Source organism: Cynocephalus volans, chromosome 5, assembly GCF_027409185.1.
Source record: "Cynocephalus volans isolate mCynVol1 chromosome 5, mCynVol1.pri, whole genome shotgun sequence".
In the NCBI taxonomy this organism is placed as follows: domain Eukaryota; kingdom Metazoa; phylum Chordata; class Mammalia; order Dermoptera; family Cynocephalidae; genus Cynocephalus; species Cynocephalus volans.
Genome location: NC_084464.1, coordinates 113,514,705 through 113,540,037, shown reverse-complemented (window position 1 = coordinate 113,540,037; position 25,333 = coordinate 113,514,705). Strand labels below are relative to the sequence as shown.

Below are 25,333 nucleotides of genomic sequence, written 5' to 3'. Positions count from 1 at the left end.
TGCTCTCTTTTGTGGGCAGGTAGAATGTTTAATTCTCTGTGCCTCAGTTTCTCATCTGTAGAGACAATACCTACCTCGTATTTATTAATTTAATAATGAAGTAATGTATATATGATATAACATTTATCTTGTCTCTTCCTCAGTTTTCCCATCTGTAAAATGGGTATAGAAGTAGTAACTACCTCATATCAGAAGGTAATTCTGAGCCAATTCACATAAAGCTCTTAGAACAGTGTCTGACACAGGAAACTCTCCATAAATGTAGCAGCTGTTACTGGTATTATTGACATTGTGAATACGGACTAGATTAACTTCAAGGCCTCACCCCGCTGCTGTAGGAATCAGTACATAAATGGAAGCCAGGAAGACTGGGTATATGGCCCGTGGCCCCTGTGACAGGGGTGAGATAAAAAGCCAGTTCCCTTGCCCAAAGTTCTTTCCACACCCCATACTGCCTGAACAAAAGGGCGGAATCCAGGGAAGTATTAATTCTGCATTTACTTGTATGTGCCTGGCCCTCTGAGTCTGCCAGCAGAATTTCTGTGTTTGGGAAGCATAAAGTGGCCTCAAGCACGGAAGAGGAGAGGGACTTCCATCTCCTTCTCTCTTGTCCTCCCCTGCAGGTGCTTAGACTATTACTATGCCAACTTCAATTCTAAATAGTTACCTATAGTAGGGCCTATTATCCCCATTTCATGGTCCCCATTTCATAGGGAGAACTGGAAAAGAAAGTGTCTATGTGAGTTGCTCAGGGCCACACGGCTAATAAGTGGGGAAGCCAGGAACTGAATGCAGGCTGCCCAGTGCCACAGTCCTCTCTCCTAATCTCTTCATCGTGCTGCCTCCTCGAATGTGGCACAGTTCTTACGGAAACTTTCTCAGTCATAAATCACCCCCTGAAGCACTTGCGTCCTCTGCTCTCTGCCTCATCTTTCTCGGGACTGAAGGAGCCAAAGCTGCGTCAGTATTCCAGGTCTTCACAAGAGCACAGTTCACTGCCCCACATGGCACTCGGCTTTCTCTGTGGTCGCATCAGGTTCCAAACCTGCAAAGCTGCCTCTATCGTGCTGGCCTCCCTGGGGACCCCTGCTGCTCTGGCTTTTTTGGAATGCTCCAGGTCTAACCCAGAAGTGCCACTTTACATTTGTTCAAGACAACGCTCCCTCCAGCCTCCACCCCACCCCACCCCTGTGGTCTCACCTTCAGGCTTCCAAGCCCAACATCCACTTTTTTCTGGAGAGTGATGATTCATAACATGTTGGGCAGCCTAGCAGGTGCCACAAGCAAGTCTGTCAGGGCTAATGTGGTTTGGGGCTTAAGTGTGTGAGAAGCCATCAAGTCTGTAGACTCCAGAGTCCCTTTCGTTCACAAATGTCAACCTGTGCAATCCTACTAAATCAAAGAAAAAGCTGAAAATCCCGCAGCAAATCTGGGGACGGAGGTGGAGGGAGCTGATACAGATTTCGGTATAAAAAGCCCCTAAACAATGTTAGGTTTAGTGAGTTCTTTTGGAGATCCTGTGTCCCCAAATGGAATTTTAAAGTAGAAACATGTAACCATGTGTCAATAGACAGGAAAATAAAATTATCTCTCCCTCCTCTCCCCACCCTCTCTTCTTTCTAACACTAGTTTCTCTGAAGTTCACCACAACCCCCAGAAAGGTGTCTGAGGTTAGAGGGTGCTGCCTTCAGTGGAATAGATTTCCTGTACCAAGCACACTTCATTGTATAAAAAGCAGTTGCTGAGTTTGGATTCGGATGCCTGGTGCTAGGCCGGACCTGGCTTTCTCTGCAGACCCTCATTTTGTGTTCTGCTGTGCTGCTAAGTCCTCCAGCTGGTATCGTTTGCAATCCAGTAAAGGGGTAAGGGAGTGTTTACAACACACCGGCTAGCTGCCTGTCACCACAGGAAACTGCTCTTTCCGGCCCCAAATTCATGTCCATCCTTCATAAACTTTACACTGTGCCACGCCACTGTTAAAGGTGATTTACTCACAAGGTGTTGGATCACAGGATGCAGACCTTCAGGGGATTTGTGCTAACCCTGCTGGCGTCACATAAAGATACCACCTGATGGTCAGAGCAGTTCTCCAGAGGGCCCTGAATTGCAGAAGTCAGGGTGAGAGCTTTCCCCAGCTGAGGTCTTGGGGGTGTCTCCTGGCTGGTTTCAAAGCCTGACAGCCATAAAATCAGAGGAGGTGGCGGAAGTAGATCGTGGTTGTTTTTGCAGATGGGAGCAAACCCATGTGCATTATCTTTCCTTTTTCATCCTACATACCCCAAAAGAGTCCATACTTATTGGGAGGTTTGTCTGAAGGGGAATACATATACACACACACACACACACACTTAATATACACATTTAATAGACATATACACATTTAAATACGGAAAAATGCATCTTTCTAAATATCTGTAGAGGGGACCAAGTCTGATTCTGCTAATCGGCGAATAATGGAGAGTAGAGTTGAGCCCAAACCTTGAGGGCTCCCAGTGGGCACACGGACCAAGGAGTGGAGCTGCCTGATGTAGCTGAGGTTGGGCTTTGGCAGGAAAGTGGTGTCTTCTTTCACCGGAATAGGTTGTCTGTGCATTCAATTGTGTGCCTTCATGTCAAGCCTAAGTTAGTCATGACTAACTCCCAGAAGTGAGAAAAGAAGACGCCCCCATGTTTACCTTCAAGGAGCCTTTTTCCATTCAGTAGGGTAACCTAGTTCCCATGCTTTGCTCTCAACACTGGTCCCTGGGAAATTATTTTGGGACTCAGAAATCCCACACTTATGAGACACAGAACCTAAGAGAATCCATAGTCTAGCTTCTCATTTTGACAAGCTCGGAAAAAAGGGATAATGGGTGCTATTGCTCTGCTATTTAAGTTTAAGATTGAGACTCTCTTAATTTACCCAGTGGATTAGTCAGGGTAATTAATACTAGCTGCAATAACAAAAGTCCCAGAAGTCTCAGAGGCTTAACACAATTTAGTCATACTGTAGTCCAATGTGGGTTGCATAGCTCTCCTGAGCGGCTGTTCTTCTGAGGTCGAATTCAGGCTCTTTCCAATTTATAACACCACCATCCCAAAGAGCTTCTTTGGAGCGCTCCGCTGGTTCCTCGGCTTCACCTGGTCCTCAGTGAACTGCCGGTCCAATGTGATGTTTTACGAGCCCAATCTGGAAATGGCATTTATTACTTCTGCTCACATTCCACTGGCCAGAACCTGTTGTGTGTCACCTCCACCCACCCACTCCCTCCCCCTCCCACCCCACCAGAAGCAAGGAGTCTGGGGCATGTTGTCTCCATATTCTTGAAAGCAGAAATGGAATTGGTGGGAATCTAGTCAATCCTAGACACATCTAGGAATGGAAGTGAACCTGAATTAAGAGTTCAAGGCCTGAAAGCATCCCTGTCCTGCCTTGAAGCAACATTTCATAATTCCATTCAATCTTGATATACATTTAAGTCACCACCTTACCCTGCTCCAAAATACCTTCTCTAGCCAGTCCATCCTGAACTTTACCATTAGAAATGTATCAACATTCAACATTGCCCTGATCTTCTTTCTCTCTTAAAATATGTGCCAGTTAATCCATTTATTGCCTTTTGTCTCCAAATTCACCCTGCATTGCATGCTCTTCAAAATGGACCTGTGCCCTTCAAATACTTTTCCCTTGCCTCTGGCATGCTAAGCTTGTCAGCAGAAGGCACTGGAGAGACACTGCAGGAGGAAGGGGCTTCTGTCCTGGTTCCCTCACGCTTGCTTGGCAGATGCTGGCAGCTCACCAGGCTCCTGTGACCCAGGCTGCTCCTCAGTACCTGGCTTCTACAGTGCATGGTGGTCAGCAGCACCCAGTGGCCAGCAGCTTCCCTGGCACTTCCCCACCACATGTGGTTTTGTAGTAGAGTCCCTCTGGCGATATATCTCCCTGTGATCAGCTTTTCCTGACACACTAGAGGGCAGATTTCCAGCCAGCTTCACCACTGCAGCATCTCAGAGTCATCACTGCCACCCAGTGTGCCACGGCTGTGCCTTGTTCACAACAAGGTCTGGATCTCAGCCCTGACAGCCTTTCCCTCAGCATCTCTCCCAGCCTAAGGTAGTGGCTGCTCCTTATATCTGCCATTCCTGTATTCTTTAGAGTTCTCTTTGCTTCTTACTAACCATTCTTTGTTACTTTATTCCCCTGTTATAGTGAATAATTCTTTCTATTACACTTTCCCTGTTCAAATTACTGGGCAGTGTCTCTCTCTTGATCGGATCCAGACTGACATGGAAGGCAAATGTCCTTGGGTAGAAATCACAGGGAGTCGATGACACTATAGGGTAAAATAGTTTGTTTTGTTTTCCTGTCACCTAGAGCAGTCGGTGCCTTGGAGCTGAGTGAGGGGACAGTAAGAAGAAAGACCTAACAAGAGATGATGGGAAAATTCTAATAACAAACTTTGCCTGTTTCACAGTTTTGCTATGAGCTGACTATAGCCATTCAGCATTATTCTTTATTTCAGTGCAAAACAACTTTTATTCCCCAGGGTCAGCCTAACAGCACCAGAATAGAATGAAAGCACTTGTTTTTCTGGTAAAGCAGCAACGATTGTACTTTGATAAGCTCAGTGTGCCCCCCCCCCCTTGGTTGTTTTGTTGCTTAATCACACATAAAAGTGTGTTGCCACATAAAACATAAAGAGGACAGCTCTGGACATTTTATTTCATTGAACAGAACTGGGCTACTCCCTGGGAGTACATTAGCTCCTTCACACAGGGCATTATCACCTTCAGGCTGCAAGGAAAACATGAATCCAAACCGTGAGGATCATCAGATAATGAAACGGTTCAGTTAAGGAGAGGCCAGTGTTGCCTTTCTCTGGAGGTTGTTAAAAATAGGATGGCAGGGCCGAGCCCCTGGCGCACTCGGGAGAGTGCGGCGCTGCGCGGCAACGCTCCCGCCACGGGTTCGGATCCCATATAGGAATGGCCGGTGCACTCAGTGGCTGAGTGCCGGTCACGAAAAAGACAAAAGAAAAAAAAAAAAAAAAGGATGGCAGCTCCTCTCTTTAGGATGGTGTGAGTGTGGTCTTAATTAAAATCTGGAGTAGGAACAAGACAACAAAGGTTGTCTTCCAACTTAAAAAAAATTTATATCAAAGTAATATATCTATATAATTAAAAAAGCAAGCAGTACAGAAGGACTTATTTAGAAAATCAGCCGTCCTCTCTCTTACCTTCTATCTCCCACAGTCCTCTGATTCCTGTTCCTTGCTTCTCTTCATGTTGTGGGTTTATACCTTTTTTTATGCCTTTGTTATCATTTTAATGGGTCCTTGGGAGGCAGCAAATAGAAACCCATGTGCCCAGTTCACCATCTTGAAAAATAAGCTTTCCTCTCAACATTGATTTATTTTTCTTTTTTAGGCAAGAAACATAAGAAACAGAACCCAGTATTCTGAAAACACCCTGCTTACTAAGGCAAAATGCGTGTATCTGTGCCTCTCAAGCCTGTAATGGAAACATTCTTGACCTGGAGATTTCTCCATCCTGCTGGCCATTTGGGGCCAGGACCCAGCCTTCTTGCCCTCATCTCTCTCGTGCTCTTTAAACAAACACCTTGAACATTTTAATTAAAACTTTCAGTAGAGGTCAACCATTACTATAAGAAGATTGTCATAGTAACAGAATAAAATAGCAATATTGCAGATAGCATAATGGCTACAGCCCCACAGAACTATGTCCTGCAGAGGAAGACACAGTGGCAAAGTAGCTAGAACCCAAGGGGCTGAAGTATGGGGTTGTCGCAATATGTCACTCCATCCTCGAGAGGGTAGTCATCCCATCCTGTTGTATGCCACCCCCCACCTCCACCTCTGCCCTTTCTAACAGAAAAATGGAGGGCTGAGTAGTAAAGAAGAGAGAAATTAGGCTAAATCGATCTTTATCCAATCTTCTGCTAGTTAATCCATTTATACTTCACCCCAATTTCCATTTCTCCCCAACTCCTGCAATGCCACAGAAGGCCCTGCTTGAGAGGCCCAAAGGAGAGCTGAAGCTGTGTTTTAATTAGTCAGCAGCACCTCACTTAAGCTCATCGTAGAATCTCAGTAGCCATTAGTCTATCATCTTTGTTACTAAGAATTGTTTTAAAAAGACACTCACAGAATGCACCTTTTATCTGGGTGGGTGTTAGTGACAGGGAAAGAGCTAGGACATCTACTTTTCAAAAACATCCCATCGAAGCTCCTTAGTACATAATACATTTTAGCAATCAGTGCCAGAATCCAAAAGCATAATAAAGGCAAGTGAAAATGCTTATAATCGTCATATTTTAAATGCCTTATTTCCTGCCAATCTTCTATCCATTCCCAGAGAAGCGAAAGTTACCCACTCTGCCAGCGCCTTTGTCAGCTGCCAGCTGTTACTTCCCTAGAAAAGGGGTCAGAAGGCTGCTGGTAGCTAATAGCCAGCCAGAAGCTGCCAGTAAGAGCTGTCCCTCGTGGGTTTTAGCTTCTGGCTGATTGTCAGCCGAGAGCTACAAGTTCTGGTTTGATAAAAGCAGCTATAGATTTCAAGCCTTCTTTTTTCTTTTTCCATTTGCGCTCTGAAATTGTCATGCACTCCAAATGGAACTCCGTGAGCATGCGAGCCTTTGTTCTGCCTTGTCAGGCACCAGCAGTTAGAGTCCTCTCCCAAAAGCCATTTTTCAGGGTGGGGAGTGGGTGAGGTGAAGCAAGGTGAGGAGAAGGAAGGGTCTGGGGTTGAATGAGCCACACAGTGCCCAGTGGCATATGTGCAAACCTGAATGAGGGCGTCTGCAGCAGAGAGTGTTTCCTGCTCAGTCTGAGGACACACTCAGGCTCTCTGGGTGTTTCTGTGACAGCCGGCGAGTGGGGGTGGGATGTGCTTATAAGTTAGAGTCAGAATTTATTGACTGAAGCCCCCTGAAATGAAATGAGTCACCAGCTCCATGCACTGGGCATGAAACTCAAATCTTAAACTGCCTCAAGGCTCCCAACTGTTCCCATAGGCCAGCCATCAAGGATTATCTCTTCTGAGACAGGGTGTGGAACTCAGAGCTCTGCAGATGTCAGGGGTCAGGTAAGCGGGAGGGGGCAGCAGGCCCCTGTACGATGGTCTGCTTTAGATTCAGATGCATAGGAGCTGTCGTATGCAATGCATCAACGGTGAAAAATAAACACCCAGTGGAAGCCGGCTTTGAATTAAGGCAAGTGCACAGTAAATTTCAACTAGTTAAATTAATTGCTTGATGCTTGTTGTGAATATTAATCCCAGGGAGGGAGCTGGGATTTCACTCCATCAAAAGAGAGGTGAAAACTGAAAACAGCCAAACAGTTGGGATTGTTAGAGGGAGGGCTTACCTGTGAGGCAAGCATTGATGCTGAGTCCCAAAGAGAAGCAGGATCTGAAAAACAAGGCCTTCTGCTTTCCAGGCACAGCTGAGCCTGACAACCAGCTCATCCTGCCCTCAGCCCTCACCTGTGTCTGAGAGGGCTCTCCAGGGACATGTACAGAGAAGTGGCTTGCCTGAAGGTGTGGAAGATGAAAGAGCCCAGACTCCTAATTTGTGTTTTTTTATATTGTGATATAATACACATAACATAAAATTTACCATTTTGACATTTCCAGGTGTACAATTCGGTGGCATTAAGTACACTCACAATGTTGTACAGCCATCACAATTATCCATCTCCAGAATTTTTCATCATCCCAAACAGACTCTGTATATCCATTAAGTACTAACTCCCCATATCCTCCTCCTCCAGCTCCTGGTAACCTCTATTCTACTTTGTGTCTATGAATTTGACTATACTAAGTACTTCATATTAGTGACATCATACAATATTTGTCCTTTTGTGTCTGGCTTATTTTACTTAGCATAGTTTTCAAGGTGCATTTATGTTGTAGCATGTGTTAGAACTTCATTCCTTTTCAAGGCTGAATAATATTCCATTGTATGCATAGACCACATTTTGTCTATTCATTCATCTGTTGATGGGCACTTGGGTTGTATCCACCTTTTGGCTATTGTGAATAATGCTGCTATGAACATGGTTGTACAAATATCTGTTTGAGTTCCTGCTTTCAATTCTTTTGGGTATACACCCAGAAGTGGTGTTGCTGAATAATATGATAATTCCATGTTTCACTTTTTGGGGAACCACCAAACTATTTTCTAATTTTTTTAATGCTTCTAAAACTTCTGATGTAACAGGAAGAAAAAAATCACTACGAAAAAGATAAAATGATGGTTTCTTTTGGCATTTATGGAATAATATTGATCTCAGTGGTAGATGGCTGTTTCTGGGATTACCTTGATGGGATATGGTTAGCTGTGAAAGATGAGATCACTAGCAATGGTCAGGAAGGACAGAGTTGCCACCAAGGAAAGGCATCAGATGGTACTATCTGATAAAGTTGCAAGAATCTTGTCTTCTCTGTGTGGTACAGAGACACGGGTCTAGGGCCCTGGAAGGAGGGAGAGAAGAGATCTCTGGAGAGAGAGAGCACCACTGAGGTCCAGGAGCCCTAAGGTGAAAGATGACCAGTGAGATAACTGCCAAGACAAAAATGGCCAGTGAAGCTTAGAATGCTTCGTAGTCAGTGTTAAATTGTTTACTGGGTCTGCTCTGAGCTGTCCCCTCCACTGTCCCTAAGCCTTCAGCTAAAATCTGTTATGTGCAACAGAATTGTAATAGTGGCCCTTTAGACAAATAGGGAGAATGGGAGGGAAAGAGAGGTGGGGGAGTGACTCTTCAAATGTGGGGGGAGATGAGCTGCACCCGTGTTCAGTGGGGGCAGGAATTCAGAGTGCAAGGTGGCTGTGAGGCATGCCAGAAATCCTATAGGAAATGAGATGGAGACTGCAGCCACTTCGAATAGATATTAAAGGACAAGGCAATTCCAGACAGTGGGAGGACTTGGGGCTTTCCAGGTTATCCTGAGAATGCCATGCCTTTTGCACAGTGATCCCAGAGGCACTGGCTGCAGCACCTAACCTGAGGTGAAGCCCCAGGGTCATATGCCCAGCAGGAAATTCTTGCTTGGTGAAATGTTCCAACAGGGATGTAACCAAGACTCACCCTTTCTGAGACAAGTTTCGGCAAAATGCACAGCCTATGAAACAGAACTTTATGGGTTTCAGGGAGCTGGGAGACACCTGGACAGCTTAGATTGGATCTAACTTCCCATCACTATGAGCAACATCCCCAAACAAGTGTCTTTGGAGGGGGCGGGTCAGCCCTGAGCCATGCAGAGCAGGGAATGGCCTTGGAATGTGAACTTGCTCAGACAGAGGCATCCCTCACTGCGACAGAATCACGCAAAGTGCTGTCAGCTTCAGTAAGGCCACCGTGGGCATCAGAACCTTGATTCTGAGAGTCAGATAGAGTCACCTCTGTCCAGATAGCCATCTATATTAACACAGGAGAGGTTTCTTTAACTCAAGACTTTAAGCAACAAAAGATTTGTTGATAGTGACTGAACCCACACTCTGTAGGGAGAATCAGGTGTAGTTTTAGTAATCTCCAGTTACACTTTTACACAACAGACGATGAAAGATTCACTCTCATTTTGGCTCTGAGATAAGTCCTGTGTTTCTCTCTGCTAAAGGTCTGGCCATAACTCAGACTGTGTGCCTGAAGGATTGAGCCCGAGTCTCCTGGGGCTGGCCCTCTCCTGCACGGCCTCCCTTATTCTCACCCACATGGGCCTCTCCGTGCAGGTCCTTCACATCTGCATCAGGCCCTCACCACTAAGTCTCAGTCTTTGACAATGTGACAGGAGAGAAAAACAACTAATACAAGAGTTAAATGACTGTAGTTGTGTGTCTGAATTCTAGAGGTGTAGGATGGGTGGGCAGGGGGAAGGAGAAGGAAAATGGCGTGATTGTTTAGGAAAACACCTGTTGGGTTATGAAAGCTGAGCTGCCTTCCACCCTACCCACAGCCTGGCGTAGTCTGGAAGAACCGATGTGATCTACATGAAATGGCAGGAATTTGGGAATTTTCCTCAGGCTTCAAAGGAGATTGGTGTCCCATGACCCAGAATAGGGTAAAAGAGGTCCGATTAGCCTCCAAAAATTGGTTAAGCCAGCACTTAAGGAGAAAAACAACTTCTGTAAAAATTTCCCCTGGATGGCAAAGCTGAGCCACAGCACCCTTGGGCCCTGGGCTTTAGATCCTTCCTACTCGGATTATGGTCCCCAGACCAGAGGCATCAGTATTACCTGAGCGTTTGTTAGAAGTGCAGAGTCCCAAGCCCCACCCTAGACTCACTGAATAAGAATCTGTCATTTAAAAGATCCCCAGGAAATTTATATGTACATTAAATTTTGACAGGAGATGTTTCAGAGCATTGTCTGTAACTTTGGCTGTGCATTGGGATTACCTGCAAAACTCTAAAAAATACTGATTTCCCAACTGCCAGAGCTCTCAGGTAATTCTAATATGTAGCAAAATCTGAGAACCACTGCCTTAGAAGGCTCTGATCTGGCCTCTCTCTGGCTATGCCCCTGTGCCTGGAGTGAGGCATCCATGGGCCAGTGGTGTGCTGGTAAACCAGCTCTCCAGGGAGGGGAAAAAAAAAAAAAAACCTGATTCATAGTGTTTGTCAATTTCCATAGTGTAAATATTCCCACCATAGCTGATTTTGAGCTCCCAGTGTGATGTTACTGAAAGTGGATCAGGAAGAGATGTTGGCTGTCTATACCAGCCAGCACCTCTGCATAGGGCCACTGGGGGGTGTCCACACCGAGCCTCTCCCCTTCTGGGACCTTGGACTTCCCGATCCTATGCAGGCCTCTTCCCAAAGGTGGCAGTACAAAGTTTAAACATGGGCATGGGTGCTCACACCTGAGGTCCCTTGTGTGCAAGACAGAGCTGGTGTTAGGAAGAGAATACACTAGAGAGTGAGGGTTGGGGTCTCCAATTGTACTCTTGCCTCATCTCTGTAACTGTAGGCATGGGCCTGCAGAATAGTGGTGCCCCATTTTGAATTTTCAGCTCTTTCCCAAGAACTGCTATGGACGGTGACCCTCTGTTATCACCAACCATCCCCAATCCTGCGACCTGGCTTAGGTGGGCTTGGGGGGAAGGAGGAGGAGAAAGAATGCTCTTGCACTGGGTGAGGGAAGGTGACAGAAGACAGCAGATGCTGGATGTGAGAGGACTTGAAGGGATCAAGAATTTAAATGAAAGTAACCAGGAGAATTTAACCCAACCCCGCCTCTCAGGATTCCTCGGAAATGTTGAGGAGGCTGCTGGACTTCCCACAGTATATAGGAGATGGACTTGAGTCATTTTATTTGTTTGTTAAAGGAAGGGTGAGCCCTAAAAGCTGGAGGATTCAGGGCAAAGAGCCCAGACCCTGGAGTTAGCATGGGTTAAAGTCCCAGCTCACCTCAGACTAGCGTCAGGCAAGTAGCTTAAGCTTCAGTTTCCCACTCGGTGTCTACCTCCTAGGCCTGGGGAGGTGACAGAGGAGCCAGTACTCAAAAGACAAAGAGTTGTCTAGATCTGGGACGGGAGGGGGGCAACAAGAGCAGAGGGCTGGGCAGCAGTCACCACTGGGAGGCCTGGAGGAGGTGGACACAATGGCAGCCCCATTGAGAGGAGTGTCGTGGGAGGACAGTGCCCTGAAAGAAGGGCACTGGAGCCGATGGAGGGAATGGGTGGATGAACGGGAGTCTGAGACAAACACCGCCTCCTTCCCAGGGGGTGTTAGTGCCAGGCCTCCTCCTCTCACCCAATGCCAGGGAGTTTTTCCCTTAAATATTCACAGTGTGAGGGCCTGAGCACCCCCAGTGATTTCCAGAAATTAAGCCCTCTTGAAGGGCCTGAGAGCCCCCCAGTATGCTGACATTTCCACTATTTGCTTTTGTGTGTGTGTGTATGACTGAGACAGGGTGTCCCTTGGGTTGTCTGGGACTTGTGGCTCCAGTGTCCTTGTCACCCTCATTGCCTGTTGGGAATGGGCTCCCCTTTGCTTGTCTGTCCCCACCCTGGAACCAGCCCCATGTCCTGGACGTCCAGGACTGCAACTCCCTCCACTACACAATGTACCTCCCCACAGAGGACGTGCCCTCTATCCAGAGTCCTGGCCCTACCCAGGATGATCCAGGACAGGAAGAGCTTATTCTCCCATTCTGGTCCAAGGCCTGTTTTGGCCCTCAAATCTTTTCTGTGGTTGAGCTTTTCCCAAGATGATAATGCCCACAATCTGCAAGGAAAACCCATCTCCTAACTATAGTGACAGGTGGACAAGGGGGATGAGATGTGATCTTAATAGGAAAATCCCAATAAAGTGACCAAATCAGGGTCAAATAGCTTTGTATGACATTACATACCCAGGATAGGGGTTTTGGTGTTTTCATAGAGCCAGCCTCCTTTCTTCTGGTTGCTGCAACATCCCTGGTCCATTCCTGTCAACTACATGGTCCCCCAGCAGCTCACCCCCCCACTACATCCCTGTTCCTGCCAATGAGAAGGGGGAGGGGGATCTGCTTGAAGGGCATGACTTGAACGTTGCACACATCTCTTCCCATATCTCATTGATCAGAACTTAGTCGCATGGCCATACCTCCTAGAGGGAAGGCTGGGAGATGCAGTCTTTATTTTGGGTAGCCACTCGCCCACCTAAAAATGTTATGGCTATGGCAGAAGAGAGTAGATATTGGGGTTTAGCTCTCAGCCTCTGCTACAGACATCAGCATCCCAAAGTGGGCTGAGCTGCACCAAGCGCAGTCTAGTTCCTTGAGAGTCCCCTGGGGAAGGTGCAGAACAAATCAACTCACCCTTCCAGGAGAGCCAAGGGGAGCAATCAGAGGGGATGTGCTTCTCATGCATTGTCCTTATCTTCAGAGAGCAGGTGCACAGAGGGACAAGCATGTCCTCTAGGTCCACAGAGGACAGAAAAGCCCAACATGGCCCTGAGGCCCTGTCCCCACCAACACAAAGGCACAGAGGCTTTCCTCTGCACCCAGACCCTAACTCAAGGAAAAAGAGGGACAAATTCCAAAGAGACTGAATTAACTCTCACTGGGTGGCAAGCAGAAGGCCTCTTCCCCACTATTTCGTGGAATGGGAGTGCATGAGGAAAGGTTGAATCACTGTAGAAAATAAGGGTAAAAGGGTTATGGGGGTTTTGGTGTTGGGTTTTTTTTGCATAATCTGAAAGTGAAATCTCTCTCTGTCTCTCTCTCTCTCTCTCTCTCTCTCTCTCTCACACACACACACACACAGTGAATTTTCTGGCCTTATTGTTTTTAAGATGCAGTTCTAAGAACATCTTTCTTACACATAACATCACTATCCCTGTTTACTCTTGCTTCCATATGCATTCTGCCAACAGCTGAAAGGGAAAATCTTTTAAATTAATAGAAGACATCGTTTTTCTCCTGCCAGGAGCATGTGAGTATCAAGGCAGCAAGCTTAGAGGATGAAGACAACTCTGCTTACTCTTGTGCTTCCACGTGGTGTGGGAGGCCAAGTGACCGGTCTGTCCCCAGAATGGAGTGTGGAGTAGAGTGCGGAGCGGGGCACGTGGTGGACTGCTTTCACCTTTGGCTTCTCCTCAACTGGATTTTCACATGTGGTTGGAGTCTCTGACTTGTAGTGAATTCTCTAACGTACAATACACCCTTATTTAGTTGTTAGCATAAAAATTCATCTCATTGCTATATATTAATATTTTAGTAACATCTACTATTTTGTTGAGTATTTTCCTATACATTATTGACTGATAACTGATTCTTGGTATACTAATTGAGTTACACATTTATTTAATATTTATTATTATAATAGTAGCTAATGTGTTATTGAGCGCAATGCCAGGCAGCACATAGATCATTTTATCTAATCTCCATAATCCCACAAGGCTGCTGGGTACAGTTGTGCAGCTTGTGCCTGGCTGTGGAGGGAGTAGGAGGTTTAGCGGGGACCCCCCTCACCAATGTGTGTGCTGGGGGAGAGGCTACATACCCCTGGAGGAAAGGAGACAGTTTCTTCACAGAAAGGCAGCAGCCAGAACTGATGCATTTGGAGCCTTGATTACCCATGAAATAGACACCTTTCTATCCCCTTTACATAGATTAAGAAACTAAGGTACAGAGAAGTTTAAAACTTCCCTAAGCTCACACAGCTGGCAGGAGGCAGAGTAGGGACTCAAACCAGGAATCCTAACTCAGCCCGGGCTCTTAACCTGAACGTTGTTCACATAGTGTCTTTTCTACTCCCTGGAAATGCTGTCCTAGGTTGTAAGCACCTAGAAGACAGGCATTCACGTCCACCTGATTTGCCTTAGGTCCTATACAGCATACTGTGACAGCTAGTGCATTAAATGCATTCTTGACACTAAAGGAATCATTGCTCCGATTATATGGACAGAGATCTCCAGCTACCACCACACCCAGCTGCTTGGGACAGAAGTTGTACGATGTAACAGGCAGAGAAGAAGCATGGAGAGTTGTCAGGGAGATGATACCCAGAGGAAATCAATCCTCCAGATTCTCTTTTCTAGGATATGCCAATTCTGATGACAAACAAGAGTTTGGAGTCTGGAAATCAGCAGACACACTTGCTCAAGGGGGAGGGTTTAACATCAACTGTCCACCCTCCTATCTCCCTTGCTCCCTCCCCTTGCATCTTTGTGGAGCCCTGCAAGAGCAGCCTGTCTATAAAATGTATCTCCCTTCTAACTTTGTGCCTAAAGTTTTCACAATTTAATGCATTTCTCTGGGTTATGGTTGTGCCACCTTCCACCCCGTCTGCCACACCGCCCTCCAATTCCTCCCCACTTTCTCCCCGGTGCCTAAAATTTCTCTAATACAGAACAAAGCTTTTCATTTCTTAGAGGGTGATGAGGCTTAAAATGCAAGCACCCCTAGGAGAGGCAGCACGTTGATTTAAATTCACACCATGTAACAGGTATAAATGAGTGATCAGGGCTTTTCTTTCATTTTTTTTTTTTTTCCTGAAAACACATTTTGATGAGGAAAGGCAGAGGAGGGAATAAGGACACAATAAAAAGCAGTGTTGGGGGAAGGGCAGTATAGACAGGGGAAAGGGCATGGAAAGGAGAGGCAAGGCCTGCCCAAGATGAATCTCTGTGGCATCAACATGTGCCCAGTGCCCCCCTCCCTTGCTCTCCCAGTGGGTCCCATGCTGTGTGGTGCAGGGGAGAGGTGTGGCTTTCATATGGAGTCAGATCCGGATTTGAAACCCAGCGGTGCAGCCCTGGCAAGCTATGTAACTCCTCTGCACCTGAATTTTGTCACCTGTAAAATGAAAGTGATAAAACCTACCCTGCAGGGCTGCTTTAGGATCTTTTTTAAAATTTTGGTGGCATACACATCAAATTTACCATCTTAATCATGTTTGAGTGCGTAGTTCAGTGGCATTAAGACAGTCACACTGTTGTACAACCACCACCACCATCCATCTCCAGAACTCTTTTCATCTTGCAAAACTGAAGTGCTGCACCCAGCAAACAACTCCCCTATCCCCCTCCCCCCAGCCCTGGCAGCCACCATTTTACTTTCTGTCTGTATGAATTTGACTACTCTAGGTCCTTCATATAAGTGGATCATACAATATTTGTCCTTTTGTATCTGGCTTATTTCACTTAGCCTAACGTCCTCAGGGTTCATCCATGTTGCAGCACGTGTAAGAACTTTATTCCTTTGTAAGGCTGAACAGCGTTTCATGTATGTATAGACCACATTTTGTTTATCCATACCTCTGTTGATAGACGCTTGGGTTGTTTTCACCTCTTGGCTATTGTGAATAATGCTACAATAGGCATAGGTGTACAGATATTTGAGTCCTTGCTTTCAATTCTTTTGGATATATAGATATACATATATATCTACATATCTCCAGGAGTGGAATTTATGGATCATATAGTCATTCGATTTTTAATTTTTTGAGGAACTTCCATACTGTTTTTTATAGTAGTTGTAGCATTTTACATCCCCACCAACAGTACAAAAGTGTTCCAATTTCTCCACATCATCACCAACACTTATTTTGTTTTTTTATAGTAACCATTCTAATTTTTACATGAACACTAAATAAAGCTGCCCATGCACACATCCAAAAGTCAAACAGTTGAGTAAATCCAACTAGAGAAAACTTGGAGAACAGTATAGAACTTTATCATAGATTTTCTTGAAGGGCACAGGGATTTACGCAATGGGCCACATAGCAAAGCATATTAAAGTTCCTTCCTGTCCCTCCTACTTTCTTGCTGCTCCACAAAAGCCCTCGCTGCCACACTGCTTCTCTACCTCCTCTGCTGGGATCCATGCTGCTTTGTCATTGTTCCTTTGTCCCTTTCCAAACACATCCCTCATCTGACCTACCCTACTGTGTTCAGCCACCATAGGAAGTAGCATATTGTCTCTATCTGCTTTTCTCCTTCGGGGAGCAGATGTTTGGAATCCTGGTGAACAAATTTTTCCACACCATTATACAGATTGTGAAAATCACCTGGCATGTAGCAGATGCTCAATAAAAGGTAGTTGGTCTTACAGTACCTACCTCATAGAGGTGTTGTGAACTTTAAGAGAGCAAATGCATGCAAAGTGCTTAAAACACTGCTGGCACTGACTTGTTCATGAGGGTTAGCTACTCTTATTGTGGCAGTAGGAATAGGAAGCCCAGTGTGTAGGACTTAATCATTTTCCCCCTAATCAACAGAGGTCTTTTACTGCATCACTTAAATATCACGAATAGGTCTTAGGAATCATCCAGCATCTTGTTTCTGTAGCTGGACAGCTCTTAGATCTTATTCATCAGCCTGCTGAACTATCCCTTTTGCAAAGACATAGAAACTATCCAAAAATTTTCTGATATCCTTGATCTTAACTGTTGTGGCTTGCTGAATCAAAGTAGCTGAATTTGAAATAAGTTCAATATTGTTTCCTTCAAGGATTAACACATCTTTCTGAGCTTGAAATACCAAGCAAGCAACACCTGGCCTCATCTAAACCCTGTGTATGTATTTTGCACCCAAGAAATTTTAGGTTTTGGTAAGAAACCCATTCTCCTGAAAAACTACATTGATGGGGAAGTGAACACACAGACCTCATGTTGTAATGGAAGCCCAAGATAACACCCTTGATCATATTCTGTACATGGCTACAGAGAGTGCGAATGGTAGGCAGCTCCTTTCTACTTCCCCACCAGCTGTCAACCAGAAGCCTCTTCCGTTTCTCTCCAAGGAGACTGAATTCTACATCGATGTAATTGAAGTCCCTCCACAGGGTTCCCCTGGGGCCCTTCACAATAACTGTGTGAACCTTCAGAGTGATACCAACATTTTCTGGAATGTGTGGCAAAGAGAGCTCATTTTTTAGCAAGAGAAGCTGCCAACAATCCTGGGTCCAGATAACCATGGAGAGTTACCTTGGAACAGATGATCTTTGACTTTTCCCAGAACTTTAGAGTGCTCCCTTTCAAGTATGCAAATGTAAGGTGAAGAGGTACCCTTTACCCTATTATTACTGGGGAAATGGTACAACAGGATCTTTTGTAGCTTGACAAAAGCTGCTGTTTCCAGTATGCCTTTAGTAGGGGAAGTAGATGAATAAATTTGTACTAGGGTCAAGGAATCTCTTGGAAAGAAAAAAATTGAGAGTTTAGCCCTTCTCTTTTGAGAGTTTGTTACCAGGACTTCTTAGAAGGTCCTGCTTGAATCCACTGACAGAACAAGAAACAGTTCTAGAGAGGAATATGAGCAGGGGCAGCAGGGGCCAGGGACTCTGCAAGGGGTGGAGAAGGACAGTGGCAATCAATTCTGACATCTGCCCAGATCTGGCAGCCTCTATAGACTGGAGTAGTCCACAGAGCAGTAGAGAAAAAGCAACTGGTGGACCCTTCAGCTTTGTCTAGTGGCTAGTTTGGAACTACCTCCATTACCACAGGTTTTCCTTCTGAAAGAGACATAAGAATATGTTGAGAATCTTTCAATTTGCATGCCTAGCACCTAGAACATGTATGGAATAAGGCAGGTACTCACTAGAGGTTGTGGGACTGAAATAGGACTGGAGTGAACCCAGAGTGGCAGGAGCAGACACTGAGAGCCTGAGCATTTCTTCTCTTCCTGCCTCTGCCCCAGCAGTGACTCCTCTGTGTCTTAGTCTGTTCTGGCTGCTATAACAAAATACCTTAGAGTAGTTAATTTATAAACAGGAATTTATTGCTTATGGCTCTGGAGGTTGGGTAGCCCAAGATCAAGGTGCCAGCAGATTGAGTCTGGTAAAGGCCTATTCTTCATAGATGGTACCTTATAGGTGTCCTCACATGGTGGAAGGGGCCAGGAGGCTTCCTCAAGCCTCTTTGACAAGGGTGCTAATCCCATTCATGAGGGCTGCACCTTTATGACCTAATCACCTCCTAAAGGTCCCACCTCTTAATAGTATTGCATTGGGGATTAGGTTTCAGCATATGAATTGGGGGCGGGGCAGGGACACAAATATTGACTATAGTAGTGACTGTTTGCTGAGAGAGTGTGGAGAGTTAGCCACTTAGTGTTTGAGAACAAGAGCCCTGCTCAAGGAAAAGCATGATGGTAATTGTCTTCTATTCCATGTGATATGTCACAGCTTCACTCTGCCTTTTCAGTACGTAAAATCATCCCTTTTAAAAATGGGAAATCAAAGTCCGTCCAAGGAATAAATCCTTTACATTTTTCTTTTTCCTTTCTTTTCATAGAATAGAGAATTTCTGAGCATTAGGTCCAAATGGTTTGGTTTGATTTTTTTTATGAGGGTGGGGGAAGCTGTCCTTTATCTAATTAGGCCTTTTGCAAAAACACTAACTTTTATAGACTGAATGTTTATGTCTCACCCGCCCCCCAAATTCATATATTGAAATCCTAACCCCAATGTGAAGAGACCCCAGAGAGTTCTCTGGGCTTCTTTCCACCATGTGAGGACATAGCTAGAAGGTACCGTCTATGATCCAGGAAGTGGGGATTCACCAGACACCAAATCTGCCAGTACCTTGATCTTGGACATCCTAGCCTTCAGAACTGTAAGAAATAAATGTTTGTTGTTTAAGGCACCCAGTCTGTGGTAATATGTTATAGCAGCCTGACGTGACAGAGACACAAAGCAAACTCTAGGATCTGGCAAACACAATCCTCCCCTCCTAGATGTTTAACAGGAAGGAGAGGCTGACCCACTTCTTGACTACTCTACCTAATATTTATATGGCAACCATCAACATACAAACAGCACCAGGGTGACTGGCAGTCACAGCCCCACCCTTTTAATATCTACATCTTTTTTTCCCCTCTTGAGCACTGTCAAGAATTGTGCAATGAAAGCGAGTTACCTGTGCTCCACCCAGGTGTGTAGGAAGGACAGACTGCGAAGGGGCAATGGGGGGAGGGGGATAAAATCCACCCGGAAGTGAGACTGCTTTGAGCTTGAGTCCTTCTCCACGGGCTAGCTGTGTGACTTTGGAGAAGTTACTCAGTGTCTCTGAGCTTTGGATTCCTCAAAGGTAAAGCCAATGACAGTAAATGCACCTCACAGGATTTTCTGGAGGATTAAATGTGCTAACAGGTAGTGTATAGTAGGTCCTCAGTGAAGAGCTGCCATCCTGTCATGGCAACAAAAAGGCTGTATGTGTTAGCCTGAAAACCAGCAGGAAGGTCCTGGGGCCAGAGGGGTTCATTTCTCAGACTCCCTGACATTTCCCCTGTCATCCATATTTCACTGTAGCTGCCTCGGGCATGTTCAGACAGAAGTTTCTCGTGTCCAGGACACCTTCTCTAAACAGTTTACATCCTCAGGCTGCTTTTCAGTAGGGGTCCCAGTAGAGGCTCCCAGGAAGGAGCCATTAACTCATTCTCCTGAGAGCCTGCCTTTCTGCTCAGGATAAATTTAGACAGGAGGAAGGCCCAGCGAACAGCAATTAAAAGTGGCGGTTGAGCTCTTGGTATTCTTCCTACAAGGCTCTTAGGCCTCCCATCCAGGAAAGCAGTTGGTGGAGAACTGGAAAAAAACACTCCCCTTGTTCTTCCTGATGAGTTGTGTTCCAAAGGTAATACTTGACAGAAGTATCTTCGAGGCTTTTCCCAATCCATTTAAGGGCATCTAAGAGAAATGAAAAATATTTTCACCCCTCCCCTTCCTTTGTTCTCCTCCTTTTTCCTTCCCTTGCCATTCTTTTCTTTTCTGTCCTCATCTCTTAACCCAGATAACTTGTCAAAGTATCCTGGTACCGGCTGTCCCACAGAGAATGCTATATTTCCCTACCCCCAAAAAAGTCTATTCTAATAATAATTTTAAAGCAGAAATTTCAAGGCCAAGGTAATAAATACTATTTTTTAAAAAATAGTTTATTCTTTTTAATGAAAAAGTGCCACATGCTTATTGTAGAAAAAAGGAATCAAACAGCCCACGTGTGTATATAGTACAAACTTAAAAGCCTTCCATTCTCACTTATTTCCCTCAATCCTATTCCCTTGAAGTGACCACCACTACGCAGTTTGCGTGCATCCTTCAAGACATTTCTGACTTGATCATTTAACAAATATACAGTGATTGCCTACAATGTTCTGGGTAGTGTGCTAGGTGCTGGGGACTAGTGGTGAACAAACATAAATCTATATACATACATGCACTTATCTGTTATAACTATTGGCAAAAACAAGATATTTCACTAAATAATATCTCAGAGTCACTTTTCTGTTACATACATACATAAATGTTTAAGCTATTTAACAGCTGATAGTTGTTGTAGGATGTACCAAAATGTATATAACTTGTATATGCTATTTTAAAAGCAAGCTGCATTTCCTCTGTTTGTAGAATGTAGAGCAATCTGCTTCTTGTGTCCTGCATGAGCAGAACATGGCACAATCTGGACAGAGATGCTCTAGGGCCTGTGCCCTGCATGAGGGTGGAGAGATAGCCAGCTGGGAGTGGGCTGACCCTTGGACCTCTTTCACAGGCAGACAAGTCCAGCACTGGGAGCACAGTGCCCCTGCTTGGGTGCCTAGCTGGCCAGTGGCATGGCTGAGCTCATAGCCAGGTCCCTCCCACTGACTCAGCTCCCATCACCCTCTGCTGCCCCAGAAAGCAGCTGTCTTTACACACATACACATTGCTGTGGTATCATTCTGCCTTCAGCATCTCCTTCATGCAATAAATTATGCAGGCTACTGATTAAACAATGGGAAGGGGAGGGGAGGACATAAACTTCAGGTCATGAAAAATGTAGCCAGAGGATAGTGAGTATGTGTTCTTAAAATTAGCTACTTTTTCTTGCCTGACAATGGGCGGCGTGTGTGTGTGTGTGTGTGTGTGTGTGTGTGTGTGTGTGTGTGTGTGTGTGTGTGTGTGTGTACACGTGTGCACGGGGGCATGGGCAGCAAGTCCCCATCCGTGGTTATGAGCAGCAGATGCTGGTGTTTTAAGCAGTTAGAGGAGATAGTAGGAAGCTCTTGCTTTACATTCTTCCCCGTCATCTGCCCCCAATCACCTTCTTCGGAGCCATTCATGAATAAATGATCTTAACACTCAAGTTCAGTCCCCTCCTGGAGACACCTTTTCAGGAGAGGCTGGGGCATTCCTCAGCAGTTTCTTAGTTGGATGGTAAAAACAAAAATGCAGCCTAATTGGTCACTTTCTAGTGAATGAAGGAGGTTTCTGTTTTAAGAAATAAAGTGACTTAGCTGTTGATTCACTGCCCACGGGGAGATTTTCGAGCCGAGGCTTCCTAGCTTCTAGAAATTTGCATACAACTTCCACTTCCTGCTTCAGAGCCTGTTCTACTACTTACCTGGGCCTGGCGAGGGCGGAGGGAGGCCGAGAGCGACCCAAGGTGGAAAGGGACAGAAGTGGAGAGCGCGACCACCCTCTGGGCCCGGTCGGTCTGTCTATCTGTGGTGGTTCTAAGGTAAGTGATTCGGGGTTGCCCCCTGCCTGGTCTTGCTTCTTAACCACTGACCCATTTTCCAAAACTGTTTTCTGCTTGACTGAAATGTTCCGTCTTTACTTTCCTCCCCCTTTCTCTCCCCACCTTTAACTTGTTCGTATAGGGACCGGCTTGGGCTGAGAAAATGACAGTCAGGCTCCTGCTGCAGGAACGTGTTGGTGGTTTAGTATTTCAGACAGGCGCGCCGAGATTAACTCTTTGAGGAGAGGAGCCACACACACTGGTGTGTTTCAGAGCTGCCTGGGAACCGTTTGTTTGGGTACTTGGTGTCCCCACAAGTTTTGATCAAGAATTCAAGCCCGACTTCTCCAGGGAGGGAGACAGGGATGGCAAGGATTAAACTGGCTTCCAGCCCCAGAACACGTCAGTGGCAGAGCGGGAAGGAGAACTCCCAAGTTTTCTCAATCCCTGTTTCATGCAGGGGGAAAAACCAACAGCACTGTCTTGGGCCGGGAAGTTCAGAGCCCCCCACCGCTCCCAAGCAACTCAGACATTTGCTGGTGCTGGACAGAGCCTTTGGGGAAAAGAGGGGAGAAATGCTAGTACTTGATCTTTGAAGTTAATCAAGCTTCCTGTGACTTTCAAGTTCATGATAGTCTCTTAGAACAGGGGGATATTTTTAAAGGAATGGGAGAAAAAGAGACCAAAAAAATAATAAGTTTTTAAAAAGGACAAGCAACTTGGTTTCAAGTTTTCACTCCTTCTCACTCTACTTTTTGTGATTCTGTGACTTAGGCAATTCACTTTGGCTCCTGCAGGCCTGGATTTCTTCATCAGTAAAGTACGGGGTGTGGGGGGTGGGGGTGAGCAGGGTGGTGAACTAACATGATTATGTCCAAATTCCCTTCTAACAAAACAAGGCGAGGGTAGTCCCAGAGGGATAGCTGTAATGGGTGGTCTTACAAGACTTGTTTTGTTTACCGATAATTCATATGTATTAATTTTATCCCTCGCTACTAGTTGGTAAGCCCCTCAGGAAAAAGACTTTGTTTCTTCACAGTTTTCTACCCTCCAGAACCCAGAATACTAACAAACATCTCGTAAGTGCTCAGGCTCCTTCCACGTCAACTGCTTTGATTTCTGTTTCACTTATCTGCTCTCAGGGCAAAAGGTATGGGGGAGGCTGGGCAGCCACGTAGCTCTGCAGGAGGGCTGCCTAGAATTTAGGCGTTCTTACTGGATCTAGCCAAATAGGAGAAAACAGGGGATTTCTTGAATTAGTTAATGTCTCGTTTGGGTTACCCGGGAAGAATTGTCTTGCGCATTTGCCCAGGGAGTCATGGCAGGCCAGAGAATTGGCAGACAGTCCGGCTCCAGAAGCCAGAGTTTCTGACTTAGCTGGAGCTGGAAACCACTCCGTGGCTAGCCCAATCCCTGTGTGTGGGGCCTTTAAAGGGAGGAGAAAGAAAACTGTGAAACACATCCTACTACCATGTAAGGATGACGACTATGATTAGACACATTATTAGATGTAGATACACTGAATCCTTAACCTTTTCCAAACCACTGTTTTTTTAAAAAATTATCATTTCTTTTGGGCAGTTATTCACCAGCAAGACAGTTTTAAACAGGCTCTAGCTGACCGGGGTAGGCTGATTCAGGACTTTTGGTATTGCTGAACTGTTTCTTTGGGATATCAGGGCCCTGGTATGGTCCTAGTTGTGTTTTAGGTGTTTCTCTCTATTCCTTGGGATGAGAGGACAGGAACTCCAAGATGTTTCACCTCATTTCATTTTCAAATAACAATACACCATTAAATCAGGCTAAGTGTTGTTCATTTGCCAGCCTAGCTTTGATTCATAAAGGCCACATCACAGTCATTCTTAATCTTGTGCTGCAGCTCCGAATCATTCCAGAATGGAGCGTCAAGGAGATGAATAAAGTGGTTACTCTGCTCTGTTCATTGTGTGGGGTGGGCTAAGGAGGAGTGAAGTCTGGGCTGTGCTATCATGTTGGAGAGGAAGGTTCTTATCTCAGAGATACTCATCTTTGGAGGGTGCAAAGACAGAAAATGTTAAAGCCTACTTCTCCCAGGAGTAAGGGGTTTGTGACTTTCAATGCTCTGAAAATAAAAAGAGGAGAAAACAATCATATTTGCAGGCATTCTTTAACAGGCATTCAGAAAGATAGATTATGGTGGCATAGTTTGTCTAAATTAAATCTGCATTTTACACATTGCAGAATGGAAATCTCAGAAATATTCTGAATTCAAATCATTTTTCATCTGTAGGCACTTTTAGATTAGGCTTTAAAAATATATATGAATTGCAGGCAACTGCAAAAAAAAAAAAAAAAGAGCACACATGAGGCACATTAAACTTTAAATTCCTTTCATATCCAACAAAATGACCCCTCATGTTTGATCACATCTCCTTATCAAAACAATCCTGCAGCCCTTCCGTGAGAACGCATCTGAGGATTGGAATCAAGAAGCTGTCCCCCAGGCCTCTCCTGTTTCTTCCCAATGCATTGTCACCAAGATATTTTTAGTTCATGAAACCTATGCTGTTCTTTCTCCCTGACATTCTTTGCGTCTCTTGCCCAGCAGGCCTAGTAGCCCACATGTGCTCTGTTCCCTGTGTGTGTATGCATGTGTGTGTGCACTCACGTATGTACACAGACCTTCCTGGAGACCAGAAGTTGTAAACTGGCCAAGGAAGGATGGGCTTTCATCCACATGGTGGACCCTAGAGCTATGCCAATTTGGCTTGGTTCCTAGTAAGGTGCTGAAATAAAGCAATTTGGGAGGGATGGGACTGACTGGAGCCCCCAGGCCACGAGCCCCACTCCTTCCACCCCAAGGACCTAGGCTGCCTGGGGTCTTGGCAGCTCCTCCAGTGATGAGGGAAACTTGGCTCTCCTCTGCCTCATTGTTTTTCTGCACTCAGGATCGTGATGTGTTTTCTTTTTTCTCTTCCTACTCTGAGTCAACAGGTCTCCCTCCTGTCTCTGGACTCTCTTCCTACTCTGAGCTGTCTGCCCTGGCCTACCAGCTTACTTTATAACACTCTTGCCTTTTACCTGTATTCCTTCTTTTCTTTTTCTCCCAACTGTTCCTTCTTGTGCCCAATAATGCATAGAAATTACAATTTAAATAAGTCTATCTCCTACACCAATAAAGGGCAAATAAAAATTTTTTTTTCACGGTTTCCCCACTTTTCTTCTCTCCTCTCCCATTTTCCTCTCTTCCTTCCCAGCCGTTCCTCTTCACCTCCTAATTTTTCCTTTCTACCCCTTCCTCTCTTTCGCTCTGTGGCCTAGACTGAATTAGGAATCACAAATGTGTACTTAGAGAAAACATCTTATCTGAAAAAACCAAACCAAAACAAAAAACAACAACAACAAAAATGGGCCAGTTTGAGTTTGTTTTGTAAATGTTT

General features: G+C 45.4%; 1 protein-coding gene and 1 pseudogene across 2 annotated transcripts in view; one reads left to right on the top strand and one right to left on the bottom strand.

The window, feature by feature from the left end:
* Positions 1 to 16,757: 16,757 nt before the first annotated feature.
* LOC134378686 (large ribosomal subunit protein uL6-like) lies at positions 16,758 to 17,425 on the bottom strand (annotated as a pseudogene).
* A 3,708-nt stretch (positions 17,426 to 21,133) lies between these two features.
* TRAF3IP2 (TRAF3 interacting protein 2) overlaps positions 21,134 to 25,333 on the top strand; it is a 39,026-nt gene continuing 34,826 nt past the window's right edge. The window contains exons 1-2 of one of the 2 annotated variants that reach the window (XM_063098046.1): positions 21,134 to 21,246; positions 21,779 to 21,914. The gene's annotated coding sequence lies outside the window, so the exon portion shown is untranslated. Of the gene's footprint in view, positions 21,251 to 21,778; positions 21,915 to 25,333 lie in introns of both variants that reach the window. The other variant, XM_063098045.1, reaches the window with a different exon arrangement.